The following is a 24,923-nucleotide window of genomic DNA, read 5'->3' on the forward strand; positions in this document are numbered from 1 at the left end:
GTACTCTAAGGGTGGGAGACGTGAATATGTGTAGATCTGCATTTTTGTATCTAACTATGAGATTGTTAGGAAATCAAAAATCAAATGAAAACATATCAACAAAAATTTGAAAAATCTTACACGAATATTGTCACAACAATAAACATACTTGCCTACCTTCTGTGACAACAAATGCACACTTTCTAGCATGACATACAGTACATAATGTCGGCTATTTACGAAAAATAGCCATTATAGTCCATGCTGTCAACTAGCTTTTGCTGCAGCTTAGCACTGATGTGAACATAACTCATGCCCCATTCATGAGTGCACAGTATGCTCCATCCACCTTACGGATAAAGGCAATGATTTACCCATTGTTTAGTGAAACTTTTTTCATTCTTCACAATTACACACAAAACAGGTACACCCTGAAAAGAAGTGGTGCATGACATACATAACCAACCCCAAAAGGCACATCCTCCTCAACAGACAGACATAAAGAGCTGACAACCACTCACACAGATGTCACTTACATAGAGAAGAGAAAGCCACAAGTAGCTGCACAGAACCACGTACAATATAAGCCCATACATGACATGAACATTGCAATAACACTGTACACTAAAAGTCCTTGCCACACAAGTCCCATGACAGCAGTGAGGCTGTACAGAAGACGGCCAAGTAATGAGCCCATGGGGATTGTGAGGTATGGTTGTACAACTCAAGGTTTTCAATTATAGAATGACCATCTAACACTATATCAAGATAATGCACTTTTTCAACTTACAAATGTTTCTCTCCCTTCATGTTCCAGACAACCCAACCCATTTAGCCACCAGCCACTCCACATCTTAAACCCAAACATCCTCCACAGGGTTGGTGTTCCATTTCTCCACTTTACTGCTTCTTGAGCAAAGCTCTCTCATTCTGACCACTGGCATTGCTTTGAGGGAAGCAGGATCAGAATAATATGTCCTCCTCAGAAATGTATTCTGCCCAAAGTTGAAGGCTATGCAAAAGTCAGACAAAATAGCAAGGATTCTAATTTTATCTTAAATCACAGTAGTGATGAATGTTAATAACTTCTTAAAGGCAGAGCACAAGCACAGGAATGGGGTTCATCTGGTTGGGGTTTGTGCATAGAATCTAACAGCCATGATCACCAGCCACGCTTGGAGCAGTTTCTCAAAGTGGGTTGAGTATCAATCCACAAGCAATGAAACCGATGAACCATGGCCCTGGTGCAGGGCATGCTAAAATAACCTGCCTGCATGAGGAGCAAAAAAACTTGATAGCTTTTTTATATATATGTATATATAATGGGAACCCTTAGCTATCAAGCTTACAATAGCCAGTCCTTGTTCTGAATAATTAGATCCCTTCTTCTGGCCACATGCTGGGTCATCAACCACCACAGCAGCAAGTATGATGCATGAAAATCAAAGCAGGTTTTTAACATGTATTGACATCAAGGGACCTTGGGGCAACAAACAAAACGAAGGAAGATGACTAGTAACTTTGAGGCATCCAATATAAAATGGTAAGCAGCTTTGCAAATGGTGAGCCACTGTGACCCACCTTACCTGGCTACAATAGTGAGAGCACATTTACTAGAGAGCAAATGGCTGATGAGAACAATGCCAATGGGAGTACTCGCTGTCGGCAAAGTGTCCTGAGACAACACACAAAGTGTGCAAATGGCACAGCAGTGTACTGCTAAACAGTGTTTTGGAAACAAGACTACTAGACACCTTGGTATGTAAATGTGGAGATACCACGGGTTGAAGCAATTGGATGTTCTACCATTGACAAAAACACCAGAGCTGCCCGATTGATACCCTGCCGCCAGCAAGGGCTTCCACGATATTTTCCCCATATTGAACTCCAGCACATCATAGTAGGGTTTAGAATATACTATCATCACAGAGAAGAGTTTGCAATGTACCGACACCTCAGAACAGTTTGCGATGCACTATCATCACAGCAGGATTTACAATACATGCCAGCAGAGTTTACAATGTGCTGGCATCTTAGCAGGGTGTACAATGCACGAATATCATTAAAGGGCCTAAGATTCACTAAAACAAAAACAGTGCTTAAAATGCACTGAGAGGGGTTTACAACGCACCAGCAGCACAGAAAGGTTTGCAATAGGCCAATATCAGAACAGAGTTTACAATGCACTAATACCAAGACAGAGTTTTAGTCCTAGATGTATGAAGAAATAGGAACTCGTAAATTGGGCGCAACGTGGTTTGCGAATGTAAAAAGGTCTTTTGCGATATATCTCAGAAGTTTTTACGACCCAAAATAGCAAATCACGATTACAGAATCCATCACTGCGATTTGCAAACCGTATGTTAGAGGCTGTCGCAAATAGCGACTAGTTGCAAAAAAGCCTGTTTGCATATGCAATTTAACACAAATTTAGAACAGGTGGTAACTGGGTGCAAAGTACAAAAGCAGACCCAGAATGTATTAGGGGTTTCCACAATGGCTGCTCTTTACATGATTGCAAGAAGGATGCCAAAACTAGCTGCTCAGCAGAGAAGGAGGCGGAGACAAAAGAGGATTTTCAGAGTCTGGCTGACCATTTTTCAACAAACAGAGGAAGAAATACATTACAAATACAGGCTAAGTAGAGAGTCATATTGGAGATCATTGCCCTTTTGAAGCTAAATCCAGAAAGTAGTACTCTGTGCAGAAATCCTATCCCTACTCATGTGCAGGTGTTGTGCTTGTTACACCACCTATTTGCCTCTGGCAGTTACCATGGTGTGATTGCTGTAGCGGGAGGGGGGAGGGGTATCTCGAAGTGTGCTTTCATGTTCCATCCGTTAATTCCTAGATGCCATGCTTCTCTATCTCCATCGCCACATATACCTACCTAGGAATGCACAGGAAATGCAAAGCACCAAATTGCAATTTTACAGGATTGCCAAATTTCCCCATGTCATAGGGTGTATAGATGGTACATGCGTGCCTATATGTTCTCTATCCCATCTTGAACATCTTTTTAGAAACAGGAAAAATACACATTCCCTCAATATAGAAGTGGTATGCAATGCACACCATTTAATAACTGATATTGTGTCACAATATGCAGGAAGCACCCATGAAGCCTTCAGGTTTAGGCACAGTGTAGTATACAGATGGCTGGAAAGAGGGGAATTCGACAATGGATATCAGGTACTGAAAAGAAATGTAAATACAGATACGTTTTGGTGAATCCTTGCAAATTTTCTGTAGGCTCACACTAATGTATGTTTTCAATGTGATAGTGCCTATACCTTACGTCCCTGGATTCTCACTCCATACCTTTCTCCCACTTCCCAAATTGAACAGCAATACAACAGTGTACACTGTCGCACCAGGACTCCGATTGAGCAGACATTTTGCTTACTGAAAGCTCGTTTCTGGTGCCTACATTGGAGTGGGGGTGCCTTACAACATGTATCAGAAATAGCATGTATGATAGTAGCAACGAGTGCCATCCAACACAATACTGCCAGCAGGAGAGGCCTACACATTGCGGTTTCAGACTCTGATTCAGAGGGTGAAGATCCTGAGCAGCCTACAGATGAGAGCAGAGTAGTGGAGGGGAGAAGACGCAGGGACCACCTTGCCACACATTACTTCTCAAGTTAAGTCATATATGATTCCACAAAATGTTAAAAATGGTCCCACGCTTGTTTGATGTTCCAAAGTAAAGATACCTTTAATGTCAGTTCTGAAACAATCTGTAACTTTCACAAGAAAATGCAATATACTGTTATCATGAAAGTCGGTTTCAGCACAGACCTGGAGGGTAAAAAACTATTTAGGTACTCCCTGATCAATGCTTTTTGTGACTCCTGCCAGAATGTGAGGTGCCACCATACTGAGGTACAGGAGTACGGCTGCTATTGCACCGCAGCACACATGCATCTGTAGCAGATGTGCAGCTGATGCCTGACAATGTTTTCACTATCAGGATGTTCTGCATCAACCCCACTTGCAATTTGGGCCGTTTGTATGGCTTCCACCTTTGATTGACAATGTCCCCTGCCACTGTAGGCATAATTTCTCTAGAGCACTTGCTAAGTTGTCCCTTTTAGTGTCCATCTTAGACGGATTGTCTGCCAAATGATGGTTTTCTGCATGGTTTGCAATTTTTTGTTCACAATTTTCATTTGTTTCTGTTGCACACGCTGTACTTGCCGCATTAAAACCCTCAAGCCCACCAAACAAAGCTTGATATTCTGCAGTTGCCTGAGACACAGAAGGCTGGTTTCCATGAGAAGTATCACGGCGCCTATGAGCACGCACTACGAGACGTAGCTGTCGGGTCCAACAACTGGTGGCTGGATTGGAGTAAGGAACTAGATGGCATCCTCAACTGATGGTGACTGTGGAGAGAAACCTGCACTGCTGGAGTGGCCATGAGGTGAAGTGGGATGACTCTCTTAACAAGATTGGATCTTCCTCCACCATTTGTGCATGTTCTTCTCCCTCAACATTTGTACAAACATTGGCTTCCTCAGGTGTAGCTGTTTCAATAATGGACATAATATTAATGTCGTTACATAGGAAAAAAAATTCTTTAGCTGATATCATTTCTTTAGAAACATTTCTGACACTGACTACTGTGTGTTTCTTCTTAACTACTAGTACCATAATGCACTATAAAGGATTCTTTTGCTATGGAATCATCCTGTTCTAATATGTCTGAATTAGTTTAAATATAACATGCATGTAGAAGACAGTTTTAATTTAAAAAATGGTACAATTACAAACAATGCATACTTACTTTGCGATGGTGCAGAAGTGTCAAGGTTGGCGGCAAAACAAACAACTGCCTCTGGCTCGAGGGTTGTCTCTAACATTGCCTCCAGTGTAGTGGGTAGGGGTACAGTAGAGGGCCCACATTCTGTTGCACGGAATTCACTCTGGTGCGTTACAACCCTTTTTAGGTCTCGCCTGAGCCAGCATGCATGCGCTGCTCTGCAAGGCTTTTAGTAAGGGCTTTAAAGTATGAATACACGCTTGTTTGTGTGCTTTTCTTTTTTTACCTGCTATTGGCCTTTGCATGTGTCTTTCTAAGAAAGACAGCACACAATTGGCCCAAGGCGGGTGCATGTCCCGCCTTCTCTGTCCTCTGGCCTAGGGTGCTCGGGAGCGAGCAGCAACGAGACCGTGTGCCATCTGTTTTTAATTATCAGCGGCGGCGCGCAGTGTGCCAGATGGAGGGCAGGTTGCATTCCAATCTCAGGTTACTTGTTGCTCTCTGCAGACATGCACAACTCAGCAGCGCCCTGTGCAGCATAGCGGCTACGCCGCACCTTCTAAGGGGCTTCGTTTGTACATTAACGTGTACCGAGGGAATCCCCTAGCACAGGCGGGGCGCTCAGGGAGAAATGAAAGAGGAGCGTGCGAGAGCGCATGACAAGTGCGCAGCAGCTACCGGCCTGGAACGTTCAGCGCGAGGCACAGATTGCACATCTTTTTTGACTTATCACGTATAGAATGACGTGGCCAATCTTTCAACGTCCGCATGTGTATTTCTCTGCTCGATTGTTTTCCCTGTTCCTATTATTGTGTGCAGGAAAACATATGTACGGGGTAACCCAGAAAGGCTGCTGTTGCATCTGCCTTGAAGCACTGTTCTTGCGTTTGCTGCATACCTTGGTACAGAAGGCTGCAGCAGGAAATGGAAGTAAGCAGCTCTAAGAGCTCCCCTTAGCAGCAAATAACAGGTGGTTACATGGCTGCAGGTGGGACAAGGAATCAGCCCTCTGATGTCATGGGATTAGGTGGTACGTGATGAAACCCATGCTAGGCTTCGCATTTTGATGATTCAACAGCCATGGCAAATTCTATAGAGAAACAAAAACATTTACTTTGTTTTTATAGCATTTTTTTTAAGCAGTACTACCCAGCTGTGGTGGCCTCGGAGAACTCATGCGAACATGTGAAAGAGAGAATCATTGTAGAATCTCTTCTGGACAACAATGGACCACACCAGAAGATGACCTGATGTACACTAGGAGATGACCTGATGTCCCCAACTTGATGAACATTGTTGAGCCAGAGTCCTGAGACCCCGGGTGGAGAGTTGAGCACAGGAGATACGTCTGGTCAGACGCCCAGTCACGCTTGTCTGCAAATAAATTGTGCATGGACAGAATCTGCACAGATAGACCTGTATGGGCACAGCAGCTGTTCGTCTTTACCGGTCACTACTCCGGTCTCAAACGAATCGCCCTGCAGCAAGTGCCCTAGCTGTCTCCCTATACGGCTAGCTATGGCTTTGACTCAGTCATGTGTCGTAGGCGGTATGACATGTACGATTTGTGGAGTATATGGGTCTAACATTGATGAAGATTCTGTTTTAGACTTCTTGAATGTTGAGTTATCGACTTGGCCTATGCCCTTGAGTCTCTGTGGGGACTTTAATATAAATTTGACATTAAATGATTTTAAAGAGACTACTCAGTATAGTGGTAGAAAACCGCGTGTTTTTAAAGCTATACAATCAGTAGTGCAGGCACATGGTTTAGTAGATGCTTGGTCCTTTCTGCGGGGGGCAGAGTTGGGATATACTTTTTACTCATCGCCTCACCAGAAGTTAGTCAGATTGGATTATTTTTTTGTCCCCCAATCTATTCTGAATCAAGCATCTATTCAGGGATATCCAAGAATCATATCAGATCATGGCCCAGTTGTTATATCCGTAAATTGTTCTCTACCTGTCAGGAAGCCTAGGCTGTTTTCTTTTGATCGGAAGTTACTATTTGATCAGCAATTTGTAGAACAAATGAAGGAATGGATTACCAATTTCTTCAATATGAATCGAGAAAGCACTCAACCTGGGTTTGTTTGGGATGCCTTCAAGGCCGCCTTTAGGGGAGAAGTCCTGAGCTACGGGTTATATAATCAAAAGCAGCAGGCGGCGAAATTTCAAGTGCTTTATAAGGCCTTGATTGTGGCTGAGGAATCGTTAATGCAGGGGGTACATACTGGGATTGATATAAGTGATTTCACATCGGAGGTAGCTCGACATAAAGCAAAAATTAATCTTCATTGGTCTCAGGAACCTGCGAAAAAGTTCTTGATTAAACGACAATTGCAATATTAGTATGGGGAGGCAAGTGGCAGGTGCCTCGCCCAAAAACTTAGAGCAAGAACGGCCGCTCAAAAAATTGATAATATTGTAGATCAGAATGGAGCCTTGGTTGAGGGTGCAAATGGTATTTTAGAAGTGTTTAGACAATTTTATAGTAGCCTTTACCAAGGCGAGGTTTATGATGACGACAAAGCTTGTAATCTCCTCCGGCAATATTGTATATCAGAGCTTTCTCATGAGGAGGCAGCAAGATTAGATGCTCCAATTACACTTGAGGAATTAGAAACAGCAGTGAACGGGTTGGCTAAAGGCAAGGCTGCAGGCCCAGATAAACTACCACTGGAAGTGTATAAAAGTTTTTTTTAGTGTATTGAAATTCGATCTGCTAGCTACAATCACTGCGGCCCAGAAGCAGGGTGCCCCCAAGTCCTGGGACGAAGCCGGGATTGTTGTGTTCCATAAAAAGGATAAGCCGAAAAATCTGCCTGGCTCTTATCGCCCCATATCACTTTTAAATGCAGATGGGAAAATGTACTCGAAGATATTGGCCGCTCGGCTGTCATCAGTTATTACCCCATTAGTGTCTAATATTCAACATGGATTTATTCCGCATCGGGGCACGACTAATCACGTTAATCGGGTAATTACACTTTTTGACTACGCTAATGTATCAGGGGAAGCGTTATCTTTAATCTTATTAGATGCTGAGAAGGCCTTCGACCGAGTCTCATGGAGTTTTTTATGGGAAGTATTGAAGTTACGGGGCTTTGGCCAGGAGTTCATAGCCTCGTTGCAGACTTTATATCGTCAACCTGGGGCCCGAATCTGCACCATGGGACTCGAGTCGGAGGCAGTTCAGATTCAACGCGGTACTTTTTTCTTTATACATCGATCCGTTTTTAAAGATGCTTGAGTCAAGTATTAAGATACAGCCAATAAACATTCAGAATTATCAGTTTAAAGTCCTTGCGTACGCGGACGATGTAGCTATTGTTTCGCCAAGACCGACGGCCGCAATGCAGGAAATAGAATACTTAGCTTCTGAATTTGGTGCAGCCTCCGGATACAAGTTGAACGCAGCCAAGACTCAGATTTTGTGTACTAACTCACTGAACTACTCTGACCCGAGGGTTTATGAAGAGGTTACCTACTTGGGTGTGAAGATTAGAGCCTTAGCAACTGATCTTGTTAAGACAAACTGGGATGATATTATGTCTGGTGTACAGAAACAATTAGATCGAGCTGAATGCTTACACCTCTCTCTTGTAGGGAGATGTAATCTACTTAAAATGATGATTTTGCCTAAAATCCTGTATTTTTTTTAGATGTTTGCCTTTAGAAATTTCTCATGCAAGTTTAATGCAATTACAATTCATCTGTATGCGTTTTCTATGGTCTAGGGGAAAGGCCCGCCGTGCTATGAGATATATGGTTTTACCTCGGTCGGTAGGAGGCTGGTCGGTACCGGATTTTACTTTGTACTATTATGCATGTATGATACAAAGAATAAATATATTACTTACAGGTGTGGGACCTTTAGATAAGGCGGAGTGTCCATCTATCTATGAGATGCTATTGGGTGTTAAAGCAAAGAACTGTCTGTTTTTAAATTTGGATTGGAGCTATTACAAGCGTATTAGATTTAAGGTTCTAGGGGCAGCTTATAAAGTGTGGAAAGCCGTTAGGAAAATGTATCAGTTTGGGAAAATCTCTTGGTATACACCATTAGCTGCTACAACATTTTTTCCAACGGTGTTTTGGGACCAGGTAGTTTATAATTGGAGAATAAAAGGCATACGGATTTTGGGAGACCTATACTCTATAGAGGGTCTTAAATCATTTGATCAACTTTGTGAGCACTATCAGCTACCTAGGGAAGACTTCTACAAGTACCTACAAATCAGACAGTATTTAATGCAGGTGCGTGGCAATATCTCACCTAACCCTTGTTGGAAGCAAATCGGAAAACTGTAAGATTAGGCACTTTATATAGTTTAATGCTTAGCACTAAGTCGGATGATTTAGTAGAGCAGAATCGAAAATGGGGGATCAGATTGGGAAGATCTGATATAAATTTAGTGGTTTCTATTAGATTGGCAATCCAACTATTCCTATCTGCCAAACTGTCGGCTCAACATTTTAAGTCACTTTTCAATTTATACTATACTCCAGATAAAGTCTCAAATTGGAGTGGGGTTCATACAGGGGAATGCTTCCGATGTGGGCATCTTCCTGCAGATGATATAAAAAAAAAAATTCTTGTTCTACTTTGGCTACACTTTTGCACCAGGTGCAGCAGCTTTTAACAAAAATTCTTGGTGTTCCTATACAATTAACAGCTGTTCAGATTTTGTTGGGGGTGGAAATGGGAATTGTGGCAGAAGGGATACCAAAGAAGCAGATTTTTCTAATATTCCTTGCTACTGCAGTTTTTAGGTTAAGTATAGCCTCGTATTGGCTCCAGAAGGAACCGCCCACATTTGAGGCATGGCGTGCACAGTTTTATCATGTTTACAATATGGAGTATAGTCTATATGCTATTAAAGGCCATTGTAAAAAGAAGTTGGGTTGTCAAATTTGGGGCTCAGTTAAGCAATATTTGTCTTCGGATCTCTGAATATTAACTCCGTTTAGTGTCTATAATTTTGTTGAGATTTTCTTTGTTTACGAAGTGCTGGTATTCACTTTAATCGTATATCATGCAGTTATTATATGCGCTATTTGTTCATTAATGATTCTATAGTTATGGTTTATTTGTATAATTATACTGTATATTGACTATTTGGAATCAACTGACTCATGTATTTTCAATAAAAAAAAATTAAAAAATTTTTAAAAAAAGACTCAGTCACGCAATTAGATCTGGCAGGGGCTGCCCACTGCTTTCTTCTATGTGGCTGTGACACCCATGCATGAACCCCAGGCCTAGTAACTCCCAGCAAGCACTTCTAGCCTCCATGACATGGGACTCTATCCGGAGTCTTACAGAGCCTGATAACCCCATGTTTCAGCGTTTTAGGAGAAACATAAACAGGAAGCTGGTGCGCACACCCAACAGTTCTGTGCATCTGGTCCTGGCAGGCATGGTTTACACTCCTGGTAGGTGCTCCTAACAGAGAGTTCTTGAGGTGAGAAAGCAAGGCATAGCTCTCAGCCTAGTTGTGTCTCTGGGGAAGGAGGACACCGGTCTCTACGACTCTGCTTGCAGCAGCATTCAGTCTACAGCAGAAGTAAATATTTAGAAAAATCAATACATTTAAAGCTTGTAAACCAAAAAGTTGTTAACAAGATGTTTGGAAAAAGTAAGCAGTCTGGAAAAACAAAGTTTGAAGATATTAAAAGATATCTTAAAGGAATAAAGCCGAAGATCAATAGCTGGGCAAGCTGGGATTTACCTAAATCGCAGAAAATGTGTTTTAATGATAAATTGGTATGTGAGGGGATGAAAGCCATCACAAGGAACCACCAGCAAGTGTTGTTACCCATCTGTGAGGTGGGCAGCGAACCTGTCTAAAACCTGGGTTGTGTTTGGAGGTTAGAAGGTTGTGTATGTTCAACTTAAAGATGGCATCACACACGATGGAAATGGCTTGCAAAGATTACTTCAGAATAGATTCAAAGACAGTAAATGTTACAGGATTGGCCTTGTGAGCTGGCGGTGTAATGATTAGATAATGCAATTGATGTGCCTTTCTAGACTCTGCTCTTCGTGTGTGTCTCTTTCACAGACAATGCCTGCAGGCCAGCTATGGTTCTGTTTGTATTTAAAGTTCCACCAAGGGACCTCTTTATGCAACTCACCGCAAGCTGGACAGTCATCTGAGATTGCATTTAATTTTTTTTAACCCCTTCAGTGGCCGCCCCTTTCCCCGCCCTGTGCCGGCCATTGCATTAGCGGGCGGGGTCTATGACGAGCTGGACTCGTCATGGGCACAGCGCTACCGCGGCCCATGACGAGTCCAGCTCGTCATGGGCACTGAAGAGGTTAACCAATTCCAGTGCAAGCACTGATGTCAATGAATCACACACTCACCAACATGCTTCCAAAATCGTAAACTGCTTTCAAACAGAAAGAAAATGTTCTTTCAAGGCAAACCACTTCAGTAATTAAATAAACATACGAATTCCCATGCCAACTCTCTTTTTAGGTCTCCCATACAGATAGCTTTAGCTGTCTGTTGTTGAAGACCTATTGCCCTCAATATATTAAAATATGTACCTATATTGGGCAGTGGATAAGCCACTTGCTTTTGATTGGACTTATGCAATGGCTTTCCATTCAATTCCTTGTTTATTCTGCCTCTGGAGTATTTCTTCTTCTTCCTCCTTTTGATTGGAGGACTTGAATGGTTCCACTGGTTAAATTCAGGGACCTACTTCTTTCTTTTGCTCTTAACTTTCTCCCCCTTCCCTGTGTGCTGCTTCTATCTTCACCCTCTGCGTCCCTTCCCGGTGCCGTCCATGTTGTTCTCTATCCCAGCTTGTCTGTTGCTTCTCCCACCCCTTTCCTTTCCCCACTGCTTTTATTATGAGTGCCCAAATGCCCTATTGCCCCTCTCTCCTTGCCACCAGTGGCATTGCTCCCCTGCACCTCCATTGCTCCTTTACCCATATTTTTTAATTTTAAAAAAACCTGGCCCCTAGAAATGTACCGAGACTGAGTCAACAACTGGAATCTAGAGACAGACCAGGACAAATGGTAGTGCACTTTCTACACACTCACATGACCTTCCCTCTTCTTAACCATTGTTAGGTCTTGGCGAGAGCTATTGACACATCACCCACATACATACAGATACATATACAGATACATATACAGAATGGGCTTTTAGAAAGCTATTTTTCAGCCATTGGTAGTTTGGTAAGGTGGCTTTATGCATGGGCGATCATGGTTTTCTATCATCATTGATATCAGTCAACAACATTTTGTAGATGTTAACATCCTAAAAAGTAGTTTCATTAGCATTAATTATTGCTACATCCCCAAGGGTCCCCGTCCCATCTCTCTCTCACTAACTAACTCACTAAATCTATCACTCTCACTAACTCACTAACTAACTAACAAAATAACTAATTAACCTTCACTCTCCTATTATTTACACCACCCCCTTTAGTTCCCAAAGGCGAGACCTATTGGCTATGCCAATGCTCGTTTAGTGTGGGATCTGAGGTCCTACCACCTCTTCCATATCTCTTCAACGGAGCGCTGTGCCACACCTACAGAATTTAATTTTCATCTGCATCTCCAGACAGATTTTGCACTTTTGTGCCTCCGGCACAGTCATAGATGGCCACCCACACAGGAGGTCATGATTGTTGAAGCACTCCTCCGGAAGTATTTCAAGTTCTTTTTCGGAGAATTTCAGTCATAACCCTGAACCAGGAAACAATTTTAAACGTTTGTGAGCACATTCACTTATTGCAATGGAGTTCGCCATTGAGGAAATCGCTAAATCTAAGTTCTAAAATAAGGAGGCAACTCGTTTGCGACTCGCTAATTTTCACCGACCGACGTACATACATTCTGACTTGCGATTACTAACCTGAGATTCACAAAATTTCACAAATTGGTCATCACAATTCGAAAGCTTTGTACATCTAGCCCTAAGTGTAGTCAAACCAAAGCAGGGTTTACACTGCACAAATACACAGGGTCTGCAATAGACTTACATCACAGTAGGGATAATGGTGCACAAGATCACAGCTGGGTTTACAACACGTCAGTAATATTAACCATCCGCGAGCAACACAGCGCCATTAACAATACAGTAGCATCAAAGAAGGGTTAACAATGCTCCAATACCACAGTTTGGATTTTGATGGATTGACACCATAGACTTTACAATGTTTCAATAACTTTATAAAGTATGTGATGAACTGACACCATAGAAGGGTTTACAATCATTAACACAAAGGCATGGCCTACAATTAATTAGTACCAAATGAAGGCTTATGACCGAAACAAATCACAACAGGGTGGATAGACATCTCAATGGGTTTATATTGGAATGACACCACAAGAATGTTTAGCTCAAACAAACACAACACAGGGCTAACAATACAGCTACACATCAGAAGAATTTAAAGTCAGTACCAAAACAGCTGGATTTTATTGCAGTAACATGATAGAAGGGTTTACAATCCAGTTATACAAAGTCTTGGTTTACACAAAAAGTAATATGACAAAAAACGTATAACCACCTACACCACAACAAGGTTTAGTTAGGTGCTCTAGGTGCCTTATGCTGTACAGTTGGACTGCTTAAATTATCTGGCAAAAATCCAAACAGGGTATTTGGACTCTGATGATAGTGCACAAAAAGTGGCACAAACAACTTTTGCACCAATTTTCACGCAAATATTTCTTAAAATATGAGCAGCACTTGTTTTGCGCTGGAGATAACCACAAAAGCAATCTTTGAAAAATCCATTTCTTAGCTGGATTGGTAAATCAGGTTCACATTAAATTTGCGTCCTCGGGTTTTGTGCCAGATGGCAAGACACAAGCACTAATAACTATATTGCAATCAGTTTAGATCTCGTGCAAAAATCAAAAACAGATTCCACTGTCCCAGTGAGCTACGTGGCTCTTTACCCCTTGCAGACTGTCAAACAAAAAAAGGCATTTGGAGGGTCACTGGAACACAGAAATACAACCTATCCAAGACAGAGAATACTATGCCACCCCAAAATGGCATCCAGCAGAGTATCATGTTTCCAAGCATATCCCATCATTCCACAGACCACGTCTGAGAAGCAATAAAGCAATAAATCGTTCCAATGTAAGATGGCATCCATGAGGAAATCCTGTTTCAGAGGATTCATTCAATATCTAATTCATGCAGTATAAAAAGAGCTATTTGTCTGCAGTTTGTGGATTCAACACCATCTCATGTAGCTGAAAGGGACTAGACAGTATAGAGAAAAAAACAGTTATGTTTACCAAGCCCAACATCTCCCACAATCACAAACAATAAGCGTTCCAGAATGTTCCTTTGTTTAACCCCTTGCATGCCCGCCCCTTTCCCCGCCCAGTGCCGCGCCTTCCATTAGCGGGCGGAGTTCATGACGAGCTGGACTCGTCATGGGCACAGCGCCACCGCAGCCCATGACGAGTCCAGCTCGTCATGGGCACTGAAGGGGTTAATTATGTGTGCTGGGGTTTTGAGACATATTCTGACATCATTCACAGCAATTGTTCCCTTAAACAATAGGTCCTCAACCTCATTTACCACACTGGCTTCGAATTTCAAAATTTCGTTCTGTGAGATGCATGTGGTTTCTTTCACCTTTGAGGTGAGACATTTACAGAGTTCTGTTTATCTTATTAAAGGGTTGAGAATGATAGCCTTTTATATTCTATTTATTAATACTTGTTTTGTCTCATCCCATACGGGTCGGAAGCATAAAGTGGCTTAGGGCTTAGGACGACGTTCCCTATGGTTAGGTCTGTGGGGTGATGCTTTTGCACCCACATGATACTCCTGAGTGGATAGATCCACAACATGAACATCAGATTCACAGCACTTTCCATCTACATTTTGTTTAAATAAATATTAATAGATACTGATTTCCCAACAAGTAGCTGAAAACACAGAGGGAGGCTGCAGTCATCCATTATTCTGTCACCTCTATCTTATCAAACTAAAACTCCACTGGAACAAATAGTGGGTCCTCAGTTCACAGTGGTGGGATATGTAAACTTTTCTGAAGGCCGTTGTCATTTTAAGACCCTTGCTATAGTTGCCAACCTGTTTGCTTAGTTTGTGTGTAGATGAGCAATATGGACGGATTGTATATAGGTTCATTTTACTCACACGTAGAATAAGGAGCATAACAGTAATGAGATACTTACACCTTATTAGAACATTGGAATGTTGGGAGCTCCATTGAAAACAATGGAGTGCTCTGGGCTTATAATGGCTGGTATAAGCCCGGAGCACCAACATTCCAATGTGTCTTTGTTCACAGCTCTGGCTGTGAACAAAGACTTCAGGGAGCCTGATGGGATTTCAATCCCCTGCGCTCCCTGAAGGCTTTGTTTTGTTAGAACATTCTGCCCTCTAGTGGCAGAATGTTCTAATAGCCTTATAGCCCTTCATAGCAGGGCTATACCGGCTTTTAAAGTCCCTCTGCTTTGTTAAAGTCCCTCGCCTTCGGCTCGGGCCTTTAACGCTGCAGCGGGCCTTTAACAGCCGGTATAGCCCGCTACGGCGGGCTATAAGGCTATATTATGCCCTGCTACCTCGCTGACATGCTGCCTGTCTGCTTCTGAAACAGAACCTTGAAGTGGTAACCAGTCAGTGCAAGTGTTTTGTGTTTAATCTGTCAACTTTGTTTATAACCACCTCACACAACATTTAACAAAAATTCGTTGGTAAAACAAAATATCAGCACCAAATCAAAAATACATTTGTTTCCCCAATATTCATTAAATGGATAAACAGAGAGAGAGGGATTTGGCTAGAATTTGATGGGTTTAGCTGGGATCTTGTTTATTCTAGCATAAGGGAATTCGACCAACGTTTTGAGGGAAATATACCTCCTTCTTCAAGTTAAACACACCGACTACACACAACCGGAATCCCATAGTCTTTGGTGATCCCACAGGGGACGTGAGGTAGTTATGGCATGACAACACCATTTTCAAACAGTTTATTGATGTTAAAGAGACAATAGATGCCTAAATAGGAAATTGTGGAGTAGCAAACAATGGAGTCCACTGTCGAAAGTGGCTGAAAAGCCATGTGAACTGAGGATGTAGGGCCGACGTTCCTGAGAAGCAGGGGTGATGAATATAGGAGATATGTGCAGGGGCTGTTTTGTTGAAGAGAATCCAGTGAAAACATAATTGTAGGAAATGGTTGTGGACGGTCCTTTGGAGAGTATTGGAATAGAAAAAGAGATAGTAAGGTAGGTCTCACCTTGGTGAACCCATTGTCTTGACCAATACTTTTTGTAGATGTAGCATCAGCAACAAAAAAATGCTGGTTCGCTTCCATGATAACATAGGCATGTGTATGTGACAACATGCATGCAATAGTGTCAGAGAAACTACACAGGCGGCATTTATTTTTTTATTTTACTAGTCCAAGGAGGCGGATGCCACTTAGCTTGGTAAGTAGAAAAAGTTACTTTTTTAACTCAAAAACAGTTTCAGGAGGATGATCCCCAAGCAGGGATCCTCCCACTGGACACCAGGGAGTGGGGAGCAGCCCCTTAGGCAAGGCCCTTTGCTCCCCCAAATCAATTTTGGCATATTCAGTCTTTCTACCCCCTTGGGGGGCAGATAGGGCAGTAGCTCCAACCTGCCTCCCCCGGGGGGCCGGGGGGTGGGGGGGGCAGAAAGCACACTAGGCACCAGGGATTTATTTTTAGCACATATATAGGGGTGGAGGCTGCTAATGCCCCCACCCCCTCAAAAGGCAGAGGGGGACTCCTAGACCAGTGTCTAGCAGTTTGTTAGCCTCAATAAAGATCACCAGCTGGTCATTCAAAAACTTTTCAGCTATTTTGGCTATTAACCCCTTGCATGCTTCGGACGGCCGGGGGCCGTCATACGTCACACGTCACGGTGGGTGTGCGCGGAGGACAGCCGGGGGCCGCCCGAATCCCGCCCACTATTTAAATCGCCCGCACAGCACGAAAATGCGCGCAGCATGCATGGGGTTAACGGAAGACGGGACATTGAATGATAATTGGTTGAGTCATTATGGTCAAGTGAGGCTTTTTTTTTTAGAAGGGGAATCAAGGCTGCCTTCTTCCACATATTTGGAACGAATACCCGTTTCACATCTGGCTTGATAGTCGTTAGTTTAGACGCAATAACTTCTGCTGCCAGTTTAATTATGTTAGGCGGGCAGAGATCATATGGATAACCCGAGGTAGAGGTTTCCAGTATATTTCTAATGTCCTCGATTGATGGAGCAATAAATTCTGTCATAATTTTGGCTGCATTAAAGGGCTGATTGTTCAAATTGGAAGATGACATAGTGGGTGCTGGTTTAGAATTTGAAAATATTTTTTAAATTGTTTCTACTTTTTCTAAGAGCTTTGCCAGCGAATCACAAAGAGGCTGATTAGCAGTCAGAGATTTTTTGTTGCAGTTATTTGTCAGTTTTGTGATTGTCCAAAAATGTTTTTTATTTGAGTCTTTAGCTACCTCAATCTTCTTTGTAAAGTATAATGCCTTGGCTTTCAAATTAAGATCATCATAAGTGGCCGTTCTCCACCTTCTTCCCTGTTTTCTAAAGTTTTGCTTCCATTTCCTAAGTTCAAATGAGGGAGGGACTTTGTAATTTTATTTTGACCGTTTTGACCGGAGCTACTGGGTTTGATGCAAGTTTCCAGCCATTTACTATATTGTTTGGCTGCTGTCACAACATCATTTGTAAGAACTAGAGGTGTATTCTCCAGTACTTCATTGAGATGGCCTGACTGCACATTCCGCCAGGTTCGTGAAAGGAAAGTAGATGGTGATTTCTTTATATTAGAATTAAATTGCGGAAGAGAGAGTTAAAAAAAGACTGCTCTATGGTCAGACCATGCTACTTGAGATGTCTTTACATTGATTAGTTTGGGGTTATTAGTAAAAATCCCATCCAAGGTGTGACCTGCCTGCTGTGTTGGTTCTCGGACTATTTGATCTAAGCCCAACGCCGAGAGAGTTTGCAGAAGTGCTGCAGTATCAGGGTCAGAGTTCACCTCTAGCTGGTAATTAAAATCTCCTAAGACTGTGTAGTAGGTTTCTTAGATGAAATTCTCCAAAAGATCGGCAATTTTCTGAGAAAAGTTTTTTCTGGAGCAAGGTGGTCTATATAAGACTATACCCTTAAATGATTGTTGCCTGTTGATCTCTATAGAAAACGAGATTATTTCTCCAAAAGAGAGGAGAATCGTCTGGCAGCTGGATGCTAAGTCTTCTCTAGTAATAACTGCTACCCCTCCTCCACGCTTCGGTACCCTATTGCAGCTATAGATATTAAAACCCTGTGGTAGCGATGCCTGTATATCTATATAACAAGTGTAGTCAGCCCAAAAACGTTGCGTTTTGGGCTGTTGGCTGTCGTAGGCACTAGGCCTACTCACACAAGTGAGGTACCATATTTATCGGGAGAATGTGGGTGGAAGTTTGTGGATCCATGCAGATTCCAGAACTTTCCATCGCAGAAATATGAGGAAAATGTGGGGTTTTTTTTGTGTTTTTTTTTTAGAAAATTAGGTTTGCAAAGGATTCTGCGTAACACAACCATCCTGGATTCCCATGGGTGTCTAGTTTTCAAAAAAATATGTTTGCTAGGTTTCCCTAGGTGCTGGCTGAGCTAGGGTTCAAAATCCACAGCTAGGCACATTACACACAAAGGGTCCTTTTTCAGTGGAAGAATTTCATATGTCCATGTTGCGTTTTGGGCTGTTTCCTGTAGCGGATACTAAACCTACCCACACAAGTGAGGTAGCATTTTTATTGGGAGACGTAGGGAGGGGAACACAGAGTGGTAGAACAAGTATTATTACCAATTGACTTTCTTTGCGTTTCTGCAATGTAAGACAATTTGTAAAAAAAGAAGTCATTTTGAAAAATGACCTCTAATTCACATGCTTGTATAGGTACCCACAATTTTGGAGATGTGCAAATAAACACTGCCTCTAAACTCTCTATTTTGTTCCCATTTCGGAAATATATTGGTTTCCTAGGTACCTGTTTTTTCATCTTTATATTTTACGAAATGAATTGCTACACCAGCTACACAATGAAAAACCATTGCAAGGCGCAGCTCAGTTAATGGCTCTGGGTTCCTCAGGTCTTATATATCCCCACAACCTGAAGGATCCAGCGGATGTAACGGTATATTGCTTTAAAGAAATCTGTCATACTTAGAAAAAGTTATAAGTGAAAACGTTGGCACAAATGGCTGTTTTTTCAACTCAATTTCAATATTTTCAACTGCTAGTTTCTAAACAAAAACCTTGAAGGATCTACACAAATGACCCCTTGCTGAATTTAGAATTTTGTCTAGTTTTCAGAAAGGTATAGTTTTCTGAGATCCATTATTGGTTTCACACTCATTTCTACCACTAACTGGAAGGATGTTGAAAAAATAGGAAAAATAGGCTATGTGCAAGTCGCCCGCACTGGGAGCCACCTCTCCCGAGTATACCTGATTGGTAAGGGCATCTGCCAGGGCTGCCCCTTGTCCCCGCTACTGTTCGTGTTAGCCCTAGAACCTCTAGCTCTCAAGGTGCAGACAGGTATACGCTTGGGGCAGGCTACACATATAATTTCTGCGTATGCAGATGATATAATATTGTATGCCAAAGACCTGACTACGGATCTCACACCCATCTCAGACGTGTTTCACCACCTTTGCACATCTATTAGGCCTTACCATAAATGAGAGTAAGTCTTATACTTTCTTTTTCCGTTCTGGGGAACGCCCAGAGGCCATCCAGCTTGACCCGCACTCCCTACGGGTCGCTACAAACACGTTCAAATACCTAGGTATACAAGTGTATAGAACCGTGTCGGACCTTATAGAGGGTAACTTGTGTAAAGCTATCAGATCACTCCGAGCACAGATCTCATTCTGGTCTTCCCTACCGCTTTCTGTGATGGGCCGAGTGGCAATCTCAAAAATGGTGGTCCTGCCGCATTTGTTATATTTCTTTACTAACCTACCGGTGGTGATCCCGACTCCACTTCTTAACTCACTAAACAAGATGCTATCTAACCTGATTTGGTGTGCGGGCCATCGAAGGGTGGGACTAGCTAAATTACAACTGGATACCGACAAGGGTGGACTGAGTGCCCCAGATTTCTGTGCCTACTGTTACGCGAGTCAACTACAGTGGCTTTCGTACTGGCTGGCGCGGCGTAACCTGCATGAGATAGATTATAACCCCGCTGACATAGACCGGGGGGGGGGGGCTCCACGCACTGCTTCTACCAATAGCCCGAATACCAACCGGCACCCCACCACTCTTATGCACTGCGCTTGCGTACTGGGAAAAAAGCCACTCATTAGACGCGGAGTTGCCCTTTGTACTCTGATAACGTACCACTCCTGGGCATCACTACCCCCACTGGCCTACTCACTAAACGGCGTCTTCTTGCCTGGACTGAGGGAGGAATCACCACAGTGGGCGCGTTGTTTGATGATGGCACCCTTATGGATCATGGCAACTTCGTCAGGTATCATGCGGTCTCAGACGCACTATATCTCACACACGCTGCAGTCCTACAATTTGTGAAGAAACACTGAGCCCCACGCAGAGAGGCACATGCACGACACGAGCTGGTTCACATGACCTAGTTGATGGGAGAAGGCCGCCACCTCACTAAATAGCTATACAAAGTTATTACAGCACACACTAGGGTACCCTTGATGGATCTGCGCAACAGATGGTCCACGGATCTTGGCACAGAATCAACAGACAAAGAATGGGGTAGAATCCTAGAATGCCCCACGAAAATCCAGCGTAACGCCAAATTTAAGTCCATCCAATATATGGTCCTACACAGGGCGTATCTCACCCCACACTGGTTACAACGCATATACCCAGCCACGCAACATCAATGCCCCAGATGTAAGTTAGGTGACGCCGATTTACTCCACACGCTCTGGGCGTGCCCGGTGCTCACATCTTACTGGTTGGAAGTGGTCACTATGGTCAGATTCGCAGCTGTGATCCTTGTCGAGATAACCCCAACAGGCGTGTCTGGGACGTTCCAAGGCACAGAGGGTGCAGCTGCGCTTTATAGACCTAGCATTAATCATGGCCAAACACTCCATTACGATGAGATGGAAGTCAGTTACACCCCCATCACTCAATAGTTGGCATGGGGAGGTGGTGAGGTGGGACAGCACAGAAAGTGCTGCAATCCGACAGGAGGAAGCCCAGGGACTGCGCAAAAAGATAATCTCCCTGGACTGGGATACCAGACTAGAAGCTTTCAAGGCCCTCGCACCGCCGCCAGTCCCTGCAGCGCAGGTGTAGTAGAAGCTTAACTACCCAGGCCCTTTTCAGCCTACAATGTTAAAGGTTTATAAGTCCTGTTGATCTAACACTGTAAAAACTGTATACTGGAATGTTGGTGGTCAGGGCGGGGGCGCCTAATGGAGCACTCTAATACAAAGTATATGTGGGAATGGCCCAGACGAGGTTGGGAGGGGGAGTGCTGGGACAGTTTATTTACCTCATTACATGAACCTTCTTACCATGTTGCGACAGTACTGCAGTACAGAACGCAATGGACCACTTAAAGCTCCATCCGAACACCACAGTGCATCAAGCACAGACGTGGCAAGAACTATAACGCTGCTGTGTACACTCGGGGTTGCCACTGTAACCTCAGCAGCCTCTCTAATTTAGACTCTACGTAACTTCATGTACTTAAGATAATTGTTTATTTGGTAATGGATGTTGATTGCTGAGCAAAAAGGGGAAAAAACTAAGAAAATGTGTTTAAAAAAAAAAAATAGGCTATGTCCAAGTCAAATGCCAAAACTGTATAGAAAATTTTGGTTTTCTGGCAAAAGTCTGCCTGTCTCTGCAATTTCTTCCCTTTTTTAAAAAAAAAAACCCCAGGGGAATCCACAAACTCTGTGTACCTTTAGAATCCTCAGGGTATTGGAAAAAAGGGTGCCTATTTGACTTAGATACCTTATGTGGACAAAAAGTTACAGGGGCCTAATTGCGAACTACCCCAAATAGCCAAAAAAAGGCTTAGCACGGGGGGAAGCCTAGCAGCAAAGGGGTTAAGACCTTAAGATTTATTAGCAGGTACTTCATGGCAAAACATGCAACAATGCACTCAATGCACAGGTGTTTGACCAGTGGTGAAAACTCATTATTTTTTTTACCCCTCTCCTTTTCCCACATACCCGTTTTTGTATTACCACCTCTTCATAGTTTCTGTAAAAGAGCAGCAGTCAGTGGCTCTTTTTAGGTATGGTGTTAGCCAAGACCTTTTTATTTTTTGTTTAAAAATATATGTATGACCTACTAGTTTCCAGACAGTCCTCTTCATTCATTATTCTGTCAATGTGTAATTCACAGTTCTTTTCTGTCCACTAGAGCACAAACTATGGAGCAAAGGGTAAGCCCTGGTGGGCAAACTCTAATGTGAGTGATGTGATTGTCCTATTTCACAAGGAGGTCGGCCACATACAAAGTAGTTCCCTTAAGTGCCATGGATACCTGTGGTAATACGTAAGCTTTTCGACCGAAACAAAAATTTCATTTTCAACTATTTTGACCCCCAAATTGATGAGGATCGGCAGTTTCCCAACAGTAAAGCTTTGCAAAAACCATGACAAAACAATGACCAAATCCAAAACTCTGTCGGCCATCTCCAAACTTATTGGCTTTGCTTGTTTTTGTTTGGACTCCAATCTGGATTTGAATGTGGGCTTCGGCGATCTGCTTTTTTTAAATGTTTTTTCCTGTTTTTGGAGCAGGGTGTGCCTCCCACCCAGCTTCTTTTTAGGTCTCGGCTGGCGTTGGAGCACATGCGCTCCTCGCCTCGAGACTTATAGTAATCAACTAAGTTTGGAGAAGGGGACTCGAGGCGCGCCCCTCATTTTCATTGGGTAGCGTCAGCGTTTATGTTAAATGTTGGCTTCCCATTGAAAAGGAGGGTTTTAGGTTGCCTCCCTTTGGCTTTTTGTGCCGGCCCACTTGGACTGGCACGCCTGCCTTCCTTCTGGCGTAAACGGTTTCTTATCTTTATGGGGCCATGTGTTTAAACACATGGCCCTATAAAGACAAGAGATCCTCTTTCACTTTGAAGCAGGCACGGAGCGCAAGGGGACACGGAGAGGACAGGCTGCTCTCGCTGCCCACCCCCCAAATTCGACCATCCTCCTGTTCGTCCATCTGTCCTCCCTCCCTCGTTAATATCTGCCCGTCTGTCCATCGCGCTCACCAATGCCTGCACACTGCTCTCCTTTCCATCAGTCCATAATCTCTGTTCCTCATCCTGGCGTTTTTGAGCCACACTTTTGCAGGACAAGATGGGGTCGTGAGCACGCGTGCCGCAGATGTGTAAATTAATGTGTGCATTAAGGCTTTGGTGCATGCGTGCACACAAGTGACGTGCTCACGAAAAGCACTTGTTTGCTCTTGTGGGGTGTGGGTATTGCGCCTTTCGTTCCTGTGTATTTTAACCATCCGTCCTGAGGGACACAAGAACCTGGCATCATTATTATGTGACACAATTAATTCAATCAGTTTCGGGAAAATTAGAATTCACAGTTTCCTCTGCACATAATAACACTCTTGCCGTGCAGTTACACTCCGCTCTCCTCAGTGTGCGCTCTACCCACTGAGTTATCTTCCCAGTTCACGGCGTGACAGGCGCTGCCCATTAATCGCTCAGAAGCCTGGCTTCTCTGGAACGGACGGGCACTGATGGGGAGGTGGGGGGTTCAAAGAACGAGAGAGCAGGGGTGCTGTCATATTTTTATCAGGTCCTTGCACTCTGTTATTTACACGTGGGTGGCTCCCTCCCAGCTGCTCGCCTAACGAGGGAGGTGTTTAGAACGAGGATGGTGTGGAAGGGGGGCTCATTAGGCTTCAGTGCCACCCGGTTGGCCCAGCCACACAGTGGCTTCGTGAGGCAAATTTATGCAGAGAGCGGGGGGCTGTTCAGCAGGCTATGCACTGTGTGTGTGTGAGACTGTGTGTGGGAGAGACTGTGTGGGAGAGACTGTGTGGGAGAGACTGTGTGGGAGAGACTGTGTGACTGTGTGTGAGAGACTGTGTGTGAGACACTGTGTGTGTTTATGGGACTGTGTGTGTGTGTGTGAGAGACACTGTGTGTGTGAGAGACACTGTGTGTGTGAGAGACACTGTGTGTGTGAGACTGTGATACTGTGTGCGAGACTGTGTGTGAGACATTGTGTGTGTGTGAGACACTGTGTGTGTGTGTGAGGCTGTGTGAGACTGTGTTTGTGAGAGACTGTGTGCGTGAGACTGTGTATGTGAGACTGTTTGTGAGAGACTGTGTGTGAGAGAGACTGTTTGTGAGACTGTGTGTGTGTGTGAGACTGTGTGTGTGTGTGTGTGAGACTGTGTGTGTGTAAGACTGTGTGTGTGAGAGACGGTGTGTGTGACTGTGTGTGTGTGTGAGACTGTGTATGTGAGAGAGACTGTGTGTGTGACACTGTGTGTGTGACACTGTGTGTGAGACACTGTCACTCTCTACTACTCTCTACTCACTCTACTACTCACTCTCCACTACTCTCTACTACTAACTCTACTTCTCACGCTCTACTACTCACTCTCTACTACCCACTCTCTACTACCCACTCTCTACTACCCACTCTCTACTCACTCACTCTCTACTACTCACCCTACTCTCTACCACTCACTCTACTACTCACTCTACTCTCCTCCACTCACTCTCTACTACTACTCACTCGCTACTCTCTACCTCTCTACCTCTTACCTCTCTACCTCTCGCGCTACCTCTCGCTCTACCTCTACATCTCTACGCGCACATATATGTATATATATATGCATATGCACTTATATATGTATGTGTGTGTATATATATATATATACACATATATAAACATATATATACACACACATCTGCATATCTATATAAATACAAATGTAAATGCATGCATACATATGCATGTTATGTACATTAAAGTTTAAAAGACACTAATCAAAGCAAAGCTAAAAAGCCACCTAATTACAAACAGAATTGCTTTAACTTAAACGAGGGCGAGACCTATTGCATTTTCAATGCTTGTTTTACTTATAAAGGGGTGGGGGCAGGATGGCAGAAGGAAGTCCCTCCCCCCCCCCCAATAACAATACCACAGCT

General features: G+C 43.4%; 1 protein-coding gene across 1 annotated transcript in view; it reads right to left on the reverse strand.

Annotated features, from left to right (window-relative positions):
- The window catches only part of MRPS7 (mitochondrial ribosomal protein S7), a 115,311-nt gene that overhangs the window by 85,084 nt on the left and 5,304 nt on the right, over window positions 1-24,923 (reverse strand). The gene's annotated exons all lie outside the window — the stretch shown is intronic.

Source organism: Triturus cristatus, chromosome 7 (genome assembly GCF_964204655.1).
Source record: "Triturus cristatus chromosome 7, aTriCri1.1, whole genome shotgun sequence".
NCBI lineage: Eukaryota > Metazoa > Chordata > Amphibia > Caudata > Salamandridae > Triturus > Triturus cristatus.